Source organism: Oncorhynchus gorbuscha, linkage group LG06 (genome assembly GCF_021184085.1).
Source record: "Oncorhynchus gorbuscha isolate QuinsamMale2020 ecotype Even-year linkage group LG06, OgorEven_v1.0, whole genome shotgun sequence".
NCBI classification, from domain to species: Eukaryota; Metazoa; Chordata; class Actinopteri; order Salmoniformes; family Salmonidae; genus Oncorhynchus; species Oncorhynchus gorbuscha.
The window spans coordinates 46,103,953-46,120,312 of record NC_060178.1 but is presented as its reverse complement, the minus strand read 5'-3'; the positions used below and the strand labels follow the sequence as shown (position 1 = coordinate 46,120,312).

Sequence of the window (16,360 nt, the reverse complement as noted above, 5' to 3'; positions counted from 1 at the left end):
TGTTTAAGTGGTGACTGTTCATGTATGTGTGACCATGTGCTAACGTGTGTGCGTGTGTGGTAGAGTCCGCCTGCACTGGGACACTGATGTCCTGGAAGTCTTCTCTCCTCTCAGTGTGACACTCACATTCCAGACAGCGTGTCCTCAACACCAGAAGGCCCTGGATCAAACGCTCCATCAGGTCCACACCCAGGCACTCTGGACAGGGGAGAGGAAAAGAGGAGAGTCCGGATTCAACATAGTAATAGCTAAAGCAAGGGTCAAATAAAAAATATGACAGACAGGACACGGTCGATGAAGTGGATTTCCAACGACATGTACTCGGCTATGATCTCACTTTCAGCTTTCTCCTCCGCTTCCTCTCTTACTTTCTCCCGAGGGGTTTTTCCTGTGTTCCCCACCGTTCTCCCGAGGTTGGCTACTCTGCGTCTCCTCCTGGTCAGGTTCGGCTGTCTCTGTCTTCCTTCCTGTGTGGCAGCTAATCCATCCCATGCTCATGAACTTAGAGAAGATACTGGGCTGCTTCCCCGAGGACAGCCAAGCTCAGCTTGGGCCTCTTCTTCACCTCTGCCTCTTTAGGAGCCACCTCTCCTTTCCCTTCCACGTCGCTTTCCTTCTCTTCTTCCTGCTTGTTCTACCCCTCTTCTTCGCCTTCGAATTTTGGCGCTACAGTGATGTCACTGGAGGACTTCCTCTTGGGTTGGGTGAGAGGTTTCCCGTTTTCGGCTGACGATACTGCCTTCTTGGCCTGCCTCGGTGTCACTCTTCCTCTTACCGCTTGTTTGACCATCATCGTTAAGTGAGATTTCTGAAGTTTTAGCCTGCTCCTCTGTTGCAGTTTGTTTTGGTGCCCACAGTGGTGGCAGTTTCTGGGCTTGACCTCTGACATCGTCATCCTGGTCACCCTTCTGTTCCTTCCTGATGCTCTATGAGGCCTCCTGCATGAATCCCAGGATGCATTGGAGCACCTCCTGGGTGTAGTGCTGTAGGTAGCCCTCGTATTTGGGATTCAGCTGAATGTAAAACACTAATCAGACTCAGTCAAATATTGAATATTTATTAATACAAGTTATTCTCATTGAGAATCATTCTTTTTTTTTTACTTCTAAAAGAGACATATCAAGTGCCTACCCCTCTCAGCAGTCAGGGGGTCCAGAAGAGGTGGTGCCCGAATCACATGGAGTTGCTGGATAGTTTCACCTGGATGGAACAACTCCAGTCCAGCTACCTAGTCCACCCTGACAAGTTCACTGAAGGGGAGCTGGCCAAGCCTCCACACAAACTAGTCAACACACTCAGTTCAAACCCCAGCCCTACAGCAAGGCCCCGCAGTACTGGGTCACATTCATGAGGTAAAGTGTTTCAGAATGTTCTGAAATAATGGTTGTGTAATATGGAGAATGTACTTTAATTTATAGAGACACAGAGCAGTTTCACTTTTTTTTTATAAATGTTTTTATTACTGACAAAAGAGCAAAGTACAAATATTGTATCAATAGGTCTGTATAGCAGCAGATCAGGTCTACATTATTTGGGTGAAAGAGCTAGCTAATCAGGTCCAAAAAAAACTGGGATATAGGCCAAATCTGGAAACTAAGTGAATATATTGATGACCTTGTCCTAGAGAGATTTACATGGTCACCAAAACATCATGCCAGGGTAAGCCTACACAAAGCACAACCCTTATTTTAAGTGTTTCTAAATTCCCCTATGGGAAAAATGAATGGTGGAAAAACGATTGGAAACATTTCCCTGTTTGACCTCTAGGTTTTATGGGTATTATGACTCAAACTGTGGTACTCTATGAGGCAGGTGGAGGCGGCATTGCCATGAGTGTGGCCAATGGTGGTCCTGTTGGCTGCAGTGACAAAATGTAGCTGTTTTAAAGCAAATTTCCTGGAATTCTACACATTTTCCCATGGCTTATGCTATCTGAGTGACTCAAACATCATACAATCTATGAGGTCCCCATGCCATGATAAAAATATTCCTAAATGCATATTATTTTCTATATTTTGATTCTCCCGGACTGTCCAGCTTTTATGTTGGTGATTGTTAGTTCTCAAAGATGTGGGGAGAACAAGTATTTGATACACTGCCAATTTTGCAGGTTTTCCTACTTACAAAGCATGTAGAGGTCTGTAAATCACATTGTATGATTTTTAAGTAATTCATTTGCATTTTATTGCATGACATAAGTATTTGATCACCTACCAACCAGTAATAATTCCGGCTCTCACAGACCTGTTAGTTTTTCTTTAAGAAGCCCTCCTGTTCTCCACTCATTACCTGTATTAACTGCACCTGTTTGAACTCATTACCTGTATAAAAGACACCTGTCCACACACTCAATCAATCAAACAGACTCCAACCTCTCCACAATGGCCAAGACCAGAGAGGGTGTAAGGACATCAGGGATAAAATTGTAGACCTGCACAAGGCTGGGATGGGCTACAGGACAATAGGCAAGCAGCTTGTTGAGAAGGCAACAACTGTTGGCGTAATTATTAGAAAATGGAAGAAGTTCAAGATGACGGTCAATCACCCTCGGTCTGGGGCTCCATGCAAGATCTCACCTCGTGGGGCATCAATGATGATGAGGAAGGTGAGGGATCAGCCCAGAACTACGCAGAAGGACCTGGTCAATGATCTGAAGAGAGCTGGGACCACATTCTCAAAGAAAACCATTAGTAACACACTACGCCGTCATGGATTAAAAGCGCACACAAGGCCCCCCTGCTCAAGCCAGCGCATGTCCAGGCCCTTCTGAAGTTTGCCAATCAAATCAAATCAAATCAAATTTATTTATATAGCCCTTCGTACGTCAGCGGATATCTCAAAGTGCTGTACAGAAACCCAGCCTAAAACCCCAAACAGCAAACAATGCAGGTGTAAAAGCACGGTGGCTAGGAAAAACTCCCTAGAAAGGCCAAAACCTAGGAAGAAACCTAGAGAGGAACCGGGCTATGTGGGGTGGCCAGTCCTCTTCTGGCTGTGCCGGGTAGAGATTATAACAGAACATGACCAAGATGTTCAAATGTTCATAAATGACCAGCATGGTCAAATAATAATAAGGCAGAACAGTTGAAACTGGAGCAGCAGCACAATCAGGTGGACTGGGGACAGCAAGGAGCCATCATGTCAGGTAGTCCTGGGGCACGGTCCTAGGGCTCAGGTCCTCCGAGAGAGAGAAAGAAAGAGAGAATTAGAGAGAGCATATGTGGGGTGGCCAGTCCTCTTCCGGCTGTGCCGGGTGGAGATTATAACAGAACGTGGCCAAGATGTTCAAATGTTCATAAATGACCAGCATGGTTGAATAATAGTAAGGCAGAACAGTTGAAACTGGAGCAGGAGCATGGCCAGGTGGACTGGGGACAGCAAGGAGTCCTCATGTCAGGTAGTCCTGGGACATGGTCCTAGGGCCCAGGCCAGTTGAAACTGGAGCAGCAGCATGGCCAGGTGGACTGGGGACAGCAAGGAGTCATCATGTCAGGTAGTCCTGGGGCATGGTTCTAGGGCTCAGGTCCTCCGAGAGAGACCATCTGGATGAACCAGAGGCGGAATTGGAGGAGGTCATGTGGTCTGATGAGACAAAAATTGAGCTTTTTGGTCTAAACTCCACTCACCGTGTTTGGAGGAAGAAGAAGGATGAGTACAACCCCAAGAACACCATCCCAACCGTGAAGCATGGAGGTGGAAACATTCTTTGGGGATGCTTTCTGCAAAGGGGACAGGACGACTGCACCGTATTGAGGGGAGGATGGATGGGGCCACGTATCGCGAGATCTTGGCCAACAACCGCCTTCCCTCAGAAAGAGCATTGAAGATGGGTCGTGGCTGGGTCTTCCAGCATGACAACAACCCAAAACACACAGCCAGGGCAACTAAGGAGTGGCTCAATAAGAAGCATCTCAAGGTCCTGGTGTGGCCTAGCCAGTCTCCAGACCTGAACCCAATAGAAACTCTTTGGAGGGAGCTGAAAGTCCGTATTGCCAAGCAACAGGAGTGGGCCAAAATCCCTGCTGCAGTGTGTGCAAACCTGGTCAAGAACTACATGAAACGTATGATCTCTGTAATTGCAAACAAAGGTTTCTGTACCAAATATTAAGTTCTGCTTTTCTGATGTATCAAATACTTATGTCATGCGATAAAATGAAAATTAATTACTTAAAAATTATACAATGTGATTTTCTGGATTTTTGTTTTAGATTCCGTCTCTCACAGTTGAAGTGTACCAATGATAAAAATGACAGACCTCTACATGCTTTGTAAGTAGGAAAACCTGCAAAATCGGCAGTGTATCAAATACTTGTTCTCCCCACTGTGTGTGTATATAAGTATGTATATATATATATTATCACATGTAAATGTCACACTCCTCCAGTTCAATATAAGATATCCAGATTCAATCAAACACGTCTTTCTTCTGCCCAACACAGAATCTAGTGGAATGTAGCTCTTAAAAGTACATTTACATTTTACATTTAAGTCATTTAGCAGACGCTCTTATCCAGAGCGACTTACAATAGCAATAATAGCATAATAGCAATAATAGCACCCTGGAGTTTGTGGTATATGGCCAATATACCATACCACTGCTAACGGCTATACCCAGGCACTCTGCATTACGTCAAGAATAAGAACAGTCCTTAGCTGTGGTATATTGGCCAATTACCATACACCCTTGTGCCTTATTGCTCAATCATAGTAGTCAAACGTGTTAAATCAACATCCATTGATGGAAAATTACCTGGCGAGTGTAATAAGGGCAAATTGTCTTTGCTCTTGTGACATTTTGAAATTCCTTTATTTTGTCATGTCCTAGCTCACAGTAATTATTAATTTGAGGAAAACCAAGGCAGAGGGACTGTCTCGTTTTGTGTATCCCTCATTATCGTTATGTGTAAATCCAGCTACTTTAAAAAGAGATTAATAAGACCTTTCTTGACTTCATCTGGAAAAATAAGTCTCACAAACTAAAAAAATCTGGCCTTTCTAACAAAAGAGCTGAAGGCGGCCTTGAAGTGTTGGATTTTGTTGACACACAAATGAACTCTAACAAAATGACTATATTCAAGGTTAGAGTCAAAAAATGTACATTCTATTGATCTATGAAATAGTTTACATTTGAACATATCCAAATCATGTAGGGAATAATATCTGAGGGTTTATACTTGTATCCGATCTATCCAAGTTAATCATTAAAACAAATTACATTTTTGAAATGTTTAATGAGCTGAAAATGAGCTGTTATTGGCAGACAGTTTTGGAAATCTCTTTTGTTATTGGACTATTAGGCTAACTATTTCATCGCATGCAGATGTCACCCTGGAAGCCCAAGACTCCCTCCCACCAAAACCGGCAGAAATGTCAGGTGTTCTTTCCTAACAGCTCTTACACTAAAAGGACATTGTCATCATGTTCACAATTACACAGTATTATTGCAACTTCATAGTGTAGGATTTTTTTATATTTTTAAACACAGCAAAATCTTTAACTGATTTGAGATTTTTTTTTAAAGAGGAGGCCTATTATTGGGTAAGTTTTCATACATACAATATGATTTCATGTGGCATAAACAAACAAAAAATATTGCATTCTCATTCAAAAACATAAGTCAGAACACCATGTGGTTTCAGGTTCTCTGTCGAGGAAAATGTATTTTCACAATTACAACAGTGGTATGTCTTCCCCTCCCGTATATGTGTACTTTCATGCCTATTTAGGTGCCTTAATTGAGGTAAAGCTGTTTTTACACTGGGTGCAGTGGTAGGGCTTCTCCCCTCCAGTGTTTCCGGTAATGCTTATTCAGGTTTCCTAACTGGGTAAAACTCTTTAAAACACAGGAAGCATTGGTAGGGCTTTTCTTGTGTGTGTGTCCTCGTGCGTTTTGAGGTGTCCTAACCGGTTAAAACCTGTTAAGACTCCCATTCCTGTGCGGGTAGCGTGACTACAGCTCAAGCTCATTACCATAACGCACAATGCGCGAAAATATTCCTAAAAATATTTAACCTCCACACATTAACAAGTAAAAATAGCTCAAATGAAAGATAAACAAGTTGTTTATCTAGCCAGCAAATCAGATTTCTAAAATGTTTTACGGCGAAAACATAGCATATATTTATGTCAAACCACCACCGCAGACATAGCTCATTAGCATAGCCAAGTAGGAAAAAATATGCAATCAACAAACGCAGGATTAAAAGAAAAATCATTTCACTAACCTTTTGAAATCTTCATCAGATGACAGTAATATAACATGTTACAGAGTACATTCATTTTTTTCAATAATATGCTATATATATCCATAAATCTCTGTTTACAATGATGCATCATTCAAAAAATGCTACTAAAATGTCCGGAGAAATGACGATAGCTCCGGCAGATAACGTCAGCTAACAAGGAATACACATCATAAACTTTGACTAAATATGCATGTTTTACATATGTATAGGAAGATACACTTCTTCTAAATGCAAACGCTGTGTTACATTTATTTTTAACGTTACAGTTTGCGTTTACTAGGCTATAATAGGGAGTCGGCGCTCCAAAATGTAGCATTCTGGCTCCTCTATCTTGGAGTCGACAGAAACCCAAAATTAACACATAAATATTCCCGTACCTTTGCTGTTCTTCCATCAAAAGACCTGGAAGGAATTATACTTACCAAAAACAGCCTTTAGTTTTCAAGTCTGCGTCTTTCGGTTCTCAAAATAGCCTCATTTTGGTCAAAATGTAGACAAAATTCAAGTGGATGCGCACCAAAACGTCGAAAATATATATTATATGTCGAGTAAACTTGTCAAACTATGTTGATAATTAAGCTTTAACATGTTATAAAGGTGTACAGCAATTTTGAGGACGAAGCTAAACACACACGTCTTGTCATTGATCCTGAAGAAAAGAGAGAGCGGGAGCAGAGCGCGCATAGCGGTGCACTTTTTTTTGGCGTGACCAAGACCTTTCGGCACGCTCAACGTCTCGTGAGCACGCGATTCACACAATGAGAAGCCCCATAGAAAGCAGGCTTCGCGCTGAACACGTAGAAACTGTTCTCAGAGCGGTAGCCTTTTGGGAAGTGCGTTTAAGATGACGTCAAAGTTGGGGCAACTTTTTCCATGACGAGAGATTTTGGCTTTCTCACTTTTGCAACGATCAATAATGACAAACCTCCTGGCATTAACAACTTAGATGGAAAGCTACTGAGGATGGTAGCTGACTCTATAGCCAATCCTATCTGTCAAATTTTTTATCTGAGCCTAGAGGAAAGTCTTTGTCCTCCGGCCTGGAGGGAGGCCAAAGTCATTCCGCTACCCAAGAGGGGTAAAGCGGCCTTTACTTGTTCTAACAGACCTATAAGCTTGTTGCCAGCTCTTAGCAAACTGTTGAAAGAAATTGTGTTTGACCAAATACAATGCAATTTCTCTGTAAAAAATGAAGAACAGACTTTCAGCATGCTTATAGAGAAGGGCACTCAACATGTACTGCACTGACACAAATGACTGATGATTGGTTGAAATAAATTGATAATAAGAAGATTGTGAGAGCTGCACTGTTTAGATTTCAGTGCAGCCTTTGACATTATTGACCATAACCTGTTGTTAAAAAAAACTTAAGTGCTATGGCTTTTCAACCTCTGCCATATCATGGTTTCAGAGCTATCTATCAAATAGAACTCAAAGGGTTTTCTTTAATGGAAGCGTTTCTAATGTCAAACATGTAATGTGTGGGCAGGTACCATCACAAATTTGTCATGCTATAAAAATCCTGCAGGAATGTGAAATTGACTGGCCCGATGAACTCGGGATGGCTGGGCAGTGATTCTGGTTCATCTCAATGGCTCGTTAGGGTTGATTTCAGAATGTCACTTTTGGTGATGGTACCTCACTGTTTAAACATATTGCAAATGGACAAGAGTCACCAGCAAGTCACCGTCCATCAGTCAATTAGATATCATTCTGACACCAAACTGATACCAATTGACACCAAACCCACTTTTTCCAACTCGTTTTGTAGCCAACTATCACATACTTCAGAGCTGGCCCAAAATTCACAACGCCTTCGGTTCAAACCATAAAAAAACCATAAAACACGTAGTTACGTTCTAGCTGCGGGTCCATTTCTTATGTTACGTGTAGACCTTGCTGAGGCGACCCCGAATCCCAAGTTTCGGCTCGATCGGTCATTTGGTGTCCGAGCAAAACCCTAATTGGTGCTGAAAATCCACTTTTTTCCATGACTTGCTACGGGGTCCTTGAATGAGCTATCGGACAGAAACGTTGGGGTCTGTCTATATGGGACGAGACGGTCGCAATGCACCTAGTCTTGCGACTCTGGGACATTTCTAAATGTCGCCATTTTCGTGATGCAAAAATGAATAGAAGTCATTGCAAATGTATGAAGCTGTTTCTCGGTCCGAGAACTGTCTAGAGCCACGTAACTCACCACGCACTATCGACCGGAGGTCTAGAACAGGATTCTAAAGTTTCGGAACTCTAGGTCCGACGGTTCTTTAAAAGTTCCAACAAGGTTAATTAATGCAGGCAGTGTATGTCTCTACGCACCCCAATGGGTCCCTACTTCCAAGCTGTGTGTGTGTGTGATTTAGTTTTCCTTTGAAATTTTATGGGGAAAATGACTGATTTACAGTTCATGGGGGTTGCCTAATCACATATATGAAGTTTTGGAAAGATCTGACTTTTTTAACCCCTCGAAACAACCCAAGAGACACCAATTATGGCACTTCCGGTTGGCACAGGAAGCTGTAAGTCAACACATATCCTCATTGGGGTATGCTTTTACAGAATCCTGAGTTTTAAGTCCTTACGTTAAAAATTGACTGATTTACACAGGGTTGAATGCACTATGTCTATCAAACTGCAGGCAGGGTATGGATAAACACTTTTAGGGTGATTTTAACCACTTCCGGTTGGTCCAGGAAGCTTAGAATCAACACAGGTAGACCTCATAGTGGTCTGATGGACTGTCATAGAAGACAGGTTCATAAGGCATTCATAACCCACATAGGCTTCAGGTTGAATTTAGAGGTGCAGGCAATGTATTCCTATGGGGAGAGAAGTCAATGCAAACTCTTTGATGTAAACACCTTCTTTTAACTGTTAAGGGTTAATGCCACAGGGTCAAGGTTAGGCTTGCACGGATCGGAAGGACCTTAGGAACGTACCTGAGGTCGAATTGTGCTTCTCACCCTAACAGTTCTCTCACTGTCACCCAAAACAAATGACATTTAGGGCTAGGCTTAATTTTGGGCCTACTTTTTCCCATGGTCACTGCGCTTAGACCGAGCGAGCTACGGTCAAGCGGGATATCTCGTTGAACTCGGCACAGCCTAGGGATTATGGTAATGCCATTGCCTGCTCTCTGTGTCTTTAAGCACCGCACTTCTTCACTCCATCCTTGCTTTGTGTGTGTGTGAGAGCTTTTCTTTGACATCTGTTGGGAGAAATGACTGATTTACAGTTCAGGAGGGTTATCTATTCACACATATGAAGTTTAGAAAGGATGTGACTTTTTTAACCCTTCAAAACAGACGGTGTGACCCAATTACAGGCACTTCCGGTTGGCACAGGAAGCTATAAGTAAACACATGTCTTGATTCACATAGCCACTTACAGAATCCTGAGTTTTAAGTCTTTAAGTTAAGAATGGACTGATCTACGATCTACAAAGGGTTGAATGTAGTCATTTTCACCTTTGAAGGTTATGTACATCAAAACACCTTTTGGGTCAATTTAACCACTTCCGGTTGCTCCAGGAAGCTTAGAATCGACACAGGTAGACCTCATAGTGGTCTGATGGACTGTCATAGACGACAGGTTCATAAGGCATTCATAACCCACATAGGGTTCAGGTTGAATTTAGAGGTGCAGGCAATGTATTCCTATGGGGAGAGAAGTCAATGCAAACTGTTTGATGTAAACACCTTCTTTTAACTGGTATGGGTTAATGCCACACGGTCAAGGTTAGGCTTGCACGGATCGGGAGGACCTCAGGTACGTTCCTGAGGTCGATTTGTGCTTCTCACCTTAACGGTTCTCTCACTGTCACCCAAAAGCAAATGACATTGAGGGCCAGCCTTCATTTTGGGCCTATTTTTCTAATGGTCGCTGTGCTTAGACCGAGCGAGCTACGGTCAAGCGGGGCATCTTGTTGAACTCGGCACGGCCTAGAGAATATGTAAATGCCATTGTAGGCTTTGTGTGTCTTTAAGCACCGCACTTTGTCACTCCATCCTTGCTGTGTGTGTGTTTCTGTGTGTGTGTGTGTGAGAGAGAGCTTTTCTTTGACATCTGTTGGGAGAAATGACTGACTTACAGTTTATGGGGGTTGCTTAATCACACATATGAAGTTTTGAAAAGATCTGACCTTTTTAACCCTTGGAAACTGCCACTGTGACACCATTTAAGGCACTTCCGGTTGGCACAGGAAGCTATAAATAAACTCATATCCTGATTGGGGTATGCCTTTACAGAATTCTGAGTTTTAAGTCTTTACGTTAAGAACTGAGTTATTTACGGAGGGTTTAGTGAGTGTGTGTTATTTCAGAAAATCATAGAAAATCACAGAAATCTCGCAGAGCTCCGCAGCACACTTTAAAAAGATTCGTAAGAACACCCTGCAACTGGATCTGTAACCGTTGAAAAAAAAACACCTATCCATGAACATCACCAATCTGTCGTTGTACGATTTCTCTTAAATGACGATAGATAAATGGCTGGTTCTTTTTTTATTGACACCGGAGGCTCCTTGACTTTGACGTGAAGTGGAAAAATAATTTCTCTATTTTTATTTTGGACCTTTAATCCCACTGGCTCTACTTCCCCTTAATATAACAGTTGTATTCAAATATTGATACAACATGATTCTTCTACAAAGTCCTCCAATTAATGTAAATTTCCATGGAATTTGAAGCCTTTCCTATAAAGGCACGGATGGGATTTGAACCCATGGTCTTCGGTTTACGAGACCGACGCCTTACCACTTGGCCACCATGCCACTCTATACTGCAATATATATATATATATATATCAACATTCTGGAAAGTAGTAGTTGTGCAAATGTGAATTTGGCACACAAACTCAGTGGAGAAAGGACCTCATACATATATAGCATGCACTCCCCTCTGAGCTTCCATCCCATTTAATTTGCAGATAAAACACAATATCAATACACTGTACTTTATATATACACCACTCCATTGAAACTACAATGAAATGATAGCAGCAATTCTTAAAACAGGTACGGACAGGGATCGAAAACATGAACTTCAGTTTTTGAAAATGATGCCATAAAAGTTGGCAACCATGCCACTTCTGTTCTATAAATGTACTAACAGGGATTGAAAGCATGTTCTTCAGATTAAAAGAACAAATTATTTATCACATCTCTGTTTCCTGCTTAGAATTTCAACATTCTGGAAAGTAGAAGTTGGGTCTTTGCAAAAAAACATGGAGAAGCTGGGGATTGAACCCAGGACCTCATACATGCAAAGCATGCGCTCTACCACTGAGGTACACCCCCTTTCTGGGAAAGAAAAAATTGTTTCTTATTTTCTTAAATTTCTCCATTATTATTGCAGGTAAGCCAGTTAAGAACAAGTTCTCATACACAACTGCGACCTGGCCAAGGTAAAGCAAAGCAGTGCAATTCATTTGCAGTCTGGACGTGGAGGGGTGAACATCTCCTGCTCTGACTGCAGCTGGAAGGGACTGCTGCGAGAGGACTAGGCCGCCTGTGATTGCCTTGATAAGGCGGAGCTTTACCTAGCATAGACTTACAGATGACCTGGAGCCAGTGGTTCTGGCGACGAGTTACACATGGAACAAACTAGCTCACAGTCAATAACAAAATAGAATGGATTTTTTAAAAAGGCAATAAATATGCCATAGTACTGAAGTAGTCACAATTTAGCAAATGAACACTGGAGTGATAGATGAGCAGATGATGATAATAATAATATAATAATATATGCCATTTAGCAGAAATACTTACAGTCATGTGTGCAAATTCTAGTGCCCGGGGAGAACCCACTACCCTGTAAATGCTCTAAAAGCTACAATGATGTGCAAGTAGAAATACTGGTGTGCAAAAGTGTAAATAAAAACAATATGGCGATGAGGTAGGTAGATTGGGTGGGCTATTTACAGATGGGCATCTCCTGCTCTGACTGCAGCTGGAAGGGACTGCTGCGCAAGGACTAGGCCGCCTGTGATTGCCTTGATAAGGTGGAGCTTTACCTAGTATAGACTTACAGATGACCTGGAGCCAGTGGTTCTGGCGACGAATATGTAGCGAGGGCCAGCCAACTAGAGCATACAGGTCGCAGTGGCCATATCAAGACAATTGACCTTTTCTTTACACTGTTGTGATGAAAGTACATTTCCATAATATCAGCTATCTACCATAAAAGTTGAACAGGGATTGAACCCATGTGCTTCAGTTAACAAAAACAGATGGCTTTGCGCATCTATTTCATTCTTAGAATGTCAACATTGTGCAAAGTGGGAGTTGTGCAAAAGCTAATTTAACAAGTGAATACTCTCAAAAGACAAGTTGGGGAATACTGTAGGTAAGGGAATACCCCCTGTATTGGCCAAAAATGAATGGGAAGTCATTGGCATCGGACAAACCATATACACATTGTCCAATACCACCCAATTCGGCGTTGATTCATGCAAAGTGTATTGCAAATGCCATATGGCAATTGCCAGTTGTAACACTTTAAAAATCCAACAGGTGGCGAATCCGCTCCACCTTGGTTTTTCATATTGGAAATGTAACCCAAGTCAACATCCAAAAGCAACATTTTGAAAAAATGATTTTTTTGTCAAAAACGTATCACCCCTTAAAAATGTGCTTTCTGGACCGTTTTTCGAAATTCTTTCAATTTTTTGTCAATTACACATGTGTAAGAACTGTATGAATATACTTTTGTCCAATTTTATTATCATATATATATTTATTTTTTTACATGCGCATAAGTAATATGTTTTGTCCATTTTCAATATGATTTCATAGGAAGTCAAAAGTCAAAAGTCAAAAATGTCAAAATTATGTAAAAAACTTCACACACCCTTAATAAAGTGCTTTCTGGACCGTTTTTTGAAATTCTTTCAAATTCTGTGTCAATTACACACGTATAAGAACTGTATCAACATACTTTAGTTGTATTTTATTATCATTTAAAAAAATGTTTAACTTGTGCATAAGGAATATGATTTGTCCATTTACAATATGATTTCATCGGAAGTCAAAAGTCAAGTCACTTTTTTGGGGGCCAAATTAAATAAGAAATTTGACATGCTCGAAAATCCTGCAGAAATGCAAAATTGACTGGCCTGATGAACTCGGGATGGCCGGGCAGTGATAGTTGTTCCTTTCCATCACTCGTTGTGTTGATTTCATCATGTCCATTTGTTTATGTTTTCTCACTTTTGCAAAGTCACTGTGCATTTGCAATGTGGTTCAATGGGCATGTACCATCACGATTTTGTCATGCTATAAAAATCCTGCAGGAATGCAAAATTGACTGGCCTGATGAACACAGGATGGCCTGGCAGAGATAGTTGTTCCTTTCCATCACTCGTTGTGTTGATTTCATCATGTCCATTTTGTGATGTTTTTTCACTATAGAATCATATTGCAAATGCACGTGCAACTAGTAACCCAAATATAAAAATATGGTTGTAAATGCATTTACCAGGACTCCTATTGTCCATGCCCGCTATGGGAGTACCCTACTACGGCCCTCTATCTATGGGGGCCGTCCTGAGTGCTTTATGGACTGTTTAAAATATTCTGATGGATACGCATTGTTGTGCAACTGGTGATTGAAAATAGGCACCTGGTAACCCAAAAATAAAAATATGGTTGTAAATGCATTTACCGGTCATTCTGATATTAATGCCCGCTATGGGAACACAGGATGGCCGGGCAGTGATAGTTGTTCCGTTCCATCACTCGTTGTGTTGATTTCATCATGTCCATTTGGTGATGTTTTTCACTATACAATCATATTGCAAGTGCACGTGCATTTGCAATATGGTTCAATGGGCATTTACCATATGAAATTTGACATGCTCAAAAATGCAAAATTGACTGGCCTGATGAACACAGGATGGCCGAGCAGTGAGAGTTGTACCTTTCCATCACTCGTTGTGTTGATTTCATCATGTCCATTTGTTTATGTTTTCTCACTTTTGCAAAGTCACTGTGCATTTGCAATATGGTTCAATGGGCAGGTACCATCACGAATTTGTCATGCTATAAAATCCTGCAGGAATGTGAAATTGACTGGCCCGATGAACTCGGGATGGCTGGGCAGTGATTCTGGTTCATCTCAATGGCTCGTTAGGGTTGATTTCAGAATGTCACTTTTGGTGATGGTACCTCACTGTTTAAACATATTGCAAATGGACAAGAGTCACCAGCAAGTCACCGTCCATCAGTCAATTAGATATCATTCTGACACCAAACTGATACCAATTGACACCAAACCCACTTTTTCCAACTCGTTTTGTAGCCAACTATCACATACTTCAGAGCTGGCCCAAAATTCACAACGCCTTCGGTTCAAACCATAAAAAAACATAAAACACGTAGTTACGTTCTAGCTGCGGGTCCATTTCTTATGTTACGTGTAGACCTTGCTGAGGCGACCCCGAATCCCAAGTTTCGGCTCGATCGGTCATTTGGTGTCCGAGCAAAACCCTAATTGGTGCTGAAAATCCACTTTTTTCCATGACTTGCTACGGGGTCCTTGAATGAGCTATCGGACAGAAACGTTGGGGTCTGTCTATATGGGACGAGACGGTCGCAATGCACCTAGTCTTGCGACTCTGGGACATTTCTAAATGTCGCCATTTTCGTGATGCAAAAATGAATAGAAGTCATTGCAAATGTATGAAGCTGTTTCTCGGTCCGAGAACTGTCTAGAGCCACGTAACTCACCACGCACTATCGACCGGAGGTCTAGAACAGGATTCTAAAGTTTCGAACTCTAGGTCCGACGGTTCTTTAAAAGTTCCAACAAGGTTAATTAATGCAGGCAGTGTATGTCTCTACGCACCCCAATGGGTCCCTACTTCCAAGCTGTGTGTGTGTGTGATTTAGTTTTCCTTTGAAATTTTACGGGGAAAATGACTGATTTACAGTTCATGGGGGTTGCCTAATCACATATATGAAGTTTTGGAAAGATCTGACTTTTTAACCCCTCGAAACAGCCCAAGAGACACCAATTATGGCACTTCCGGTTGGCACAGGAAGCTGTAAGTCAACACATATCCTCATTGGGGTATGCTTTTACAGAATCCTGAGTTTTAAGTCCTTACGTTAAGAATTGACTGATTTACACAGGGTTGAATGCACTATGTCTATCAAACTGCAGGCAGGGTATGGATAAACACTTTTAGGGTGATTTTAACCACTTCCGGTTGGTCCAGGAAGCTTAGAATCAACACAGGTAGACCTCATAGTGGTCTGATGGACTGTCATAGAAGACAGGTTCATAAGGCATTCATAACCCACATAGGCTTCAGGTTGAATTTAGAGGTGCAGGCAATGTATTCCTATGGGGAGAGAAGTCAATGCAAACTCTTTGATGTAAACACCTTCTTTTAACTGTTAAGGGTTAATGCCACAGGGTCAAGGTTAGGCTTGCACGGATCGGGAGGACCTTAGGAACGTACCTGAGGTCGAATTGTGCTTCTCACCCTAACAGTTCTCTCACTGTCACCCAAAACAAATGACATTTAGGGCTAGGCTTAATTTTGGGCCTACTTTTTCCCATGGTCACTGCGCTTAGACCGAGCGAGCTACGGTCAAGCGGGATATCTCGTTGAACTCGGCACAGCCTAGGGATTATGGTAATGCCATTGCCTGCTCTCTGTGTCTTTAAGCACCGCACTTTTTCACTCCATCCTTGCTGTGTGTGTGTGTGAGAGCTTTTCTTTGACATCTGTTGGGAGAAATGACTGATTTACAGTTCAGGAGGGTTATCTATTCACACATATGAAGTTTAGGAAGGATGTGACTTTTTTAACCCTTCAAAACAGACAGTGTGACCCAATTAAAGGCACTTCCGGTTGGCACAGGAAGCTATAAGTAAACACATGTCTTGATTCACATAGCCACTTACAGAATCCTGAGTTTTAAGTCTTTAAGTTAAGAATTGACTGATCTACACAGGGTTGAATGCACTATGTCTATCAAACTGCAGGCAGTGTATGGATCAACACTGATAAGGTGTTTTCAACCACTTCCGGTTGCTTCAGGAAGCTTAGAATTGGCACAGGTAGACCTCATAGTGGTCTGATGGACTGTCATAGAAGACAGGTTCATA

General features: G+C 41.9%; 2 non-coding genes and 1 pseudogene across 2 annotated transcripts; all 3 read right to left on the bottom strand.

The window, feature by feature from the left end:
* The window catches only part of LOC124038691, a 119,317-nt pseudogene that overhangs the window by 1,475 nt on the left and 101,482 nt on the right, over window positions 1-16,360 (bottom strand).
* Window positions 10,945-11,016, bottom strand: trnat-cgu. The gene has a single exon. It is a non-coding gene; the product is annotated as a tRNA-Thr (tRNA).
* trnaa-ugc lies at window positions 11,470-11,541 on the bottom strand. Its single transcript has one exon. It is a non-coding gene; the product is annotated as a tRNA-Ala (tRNA).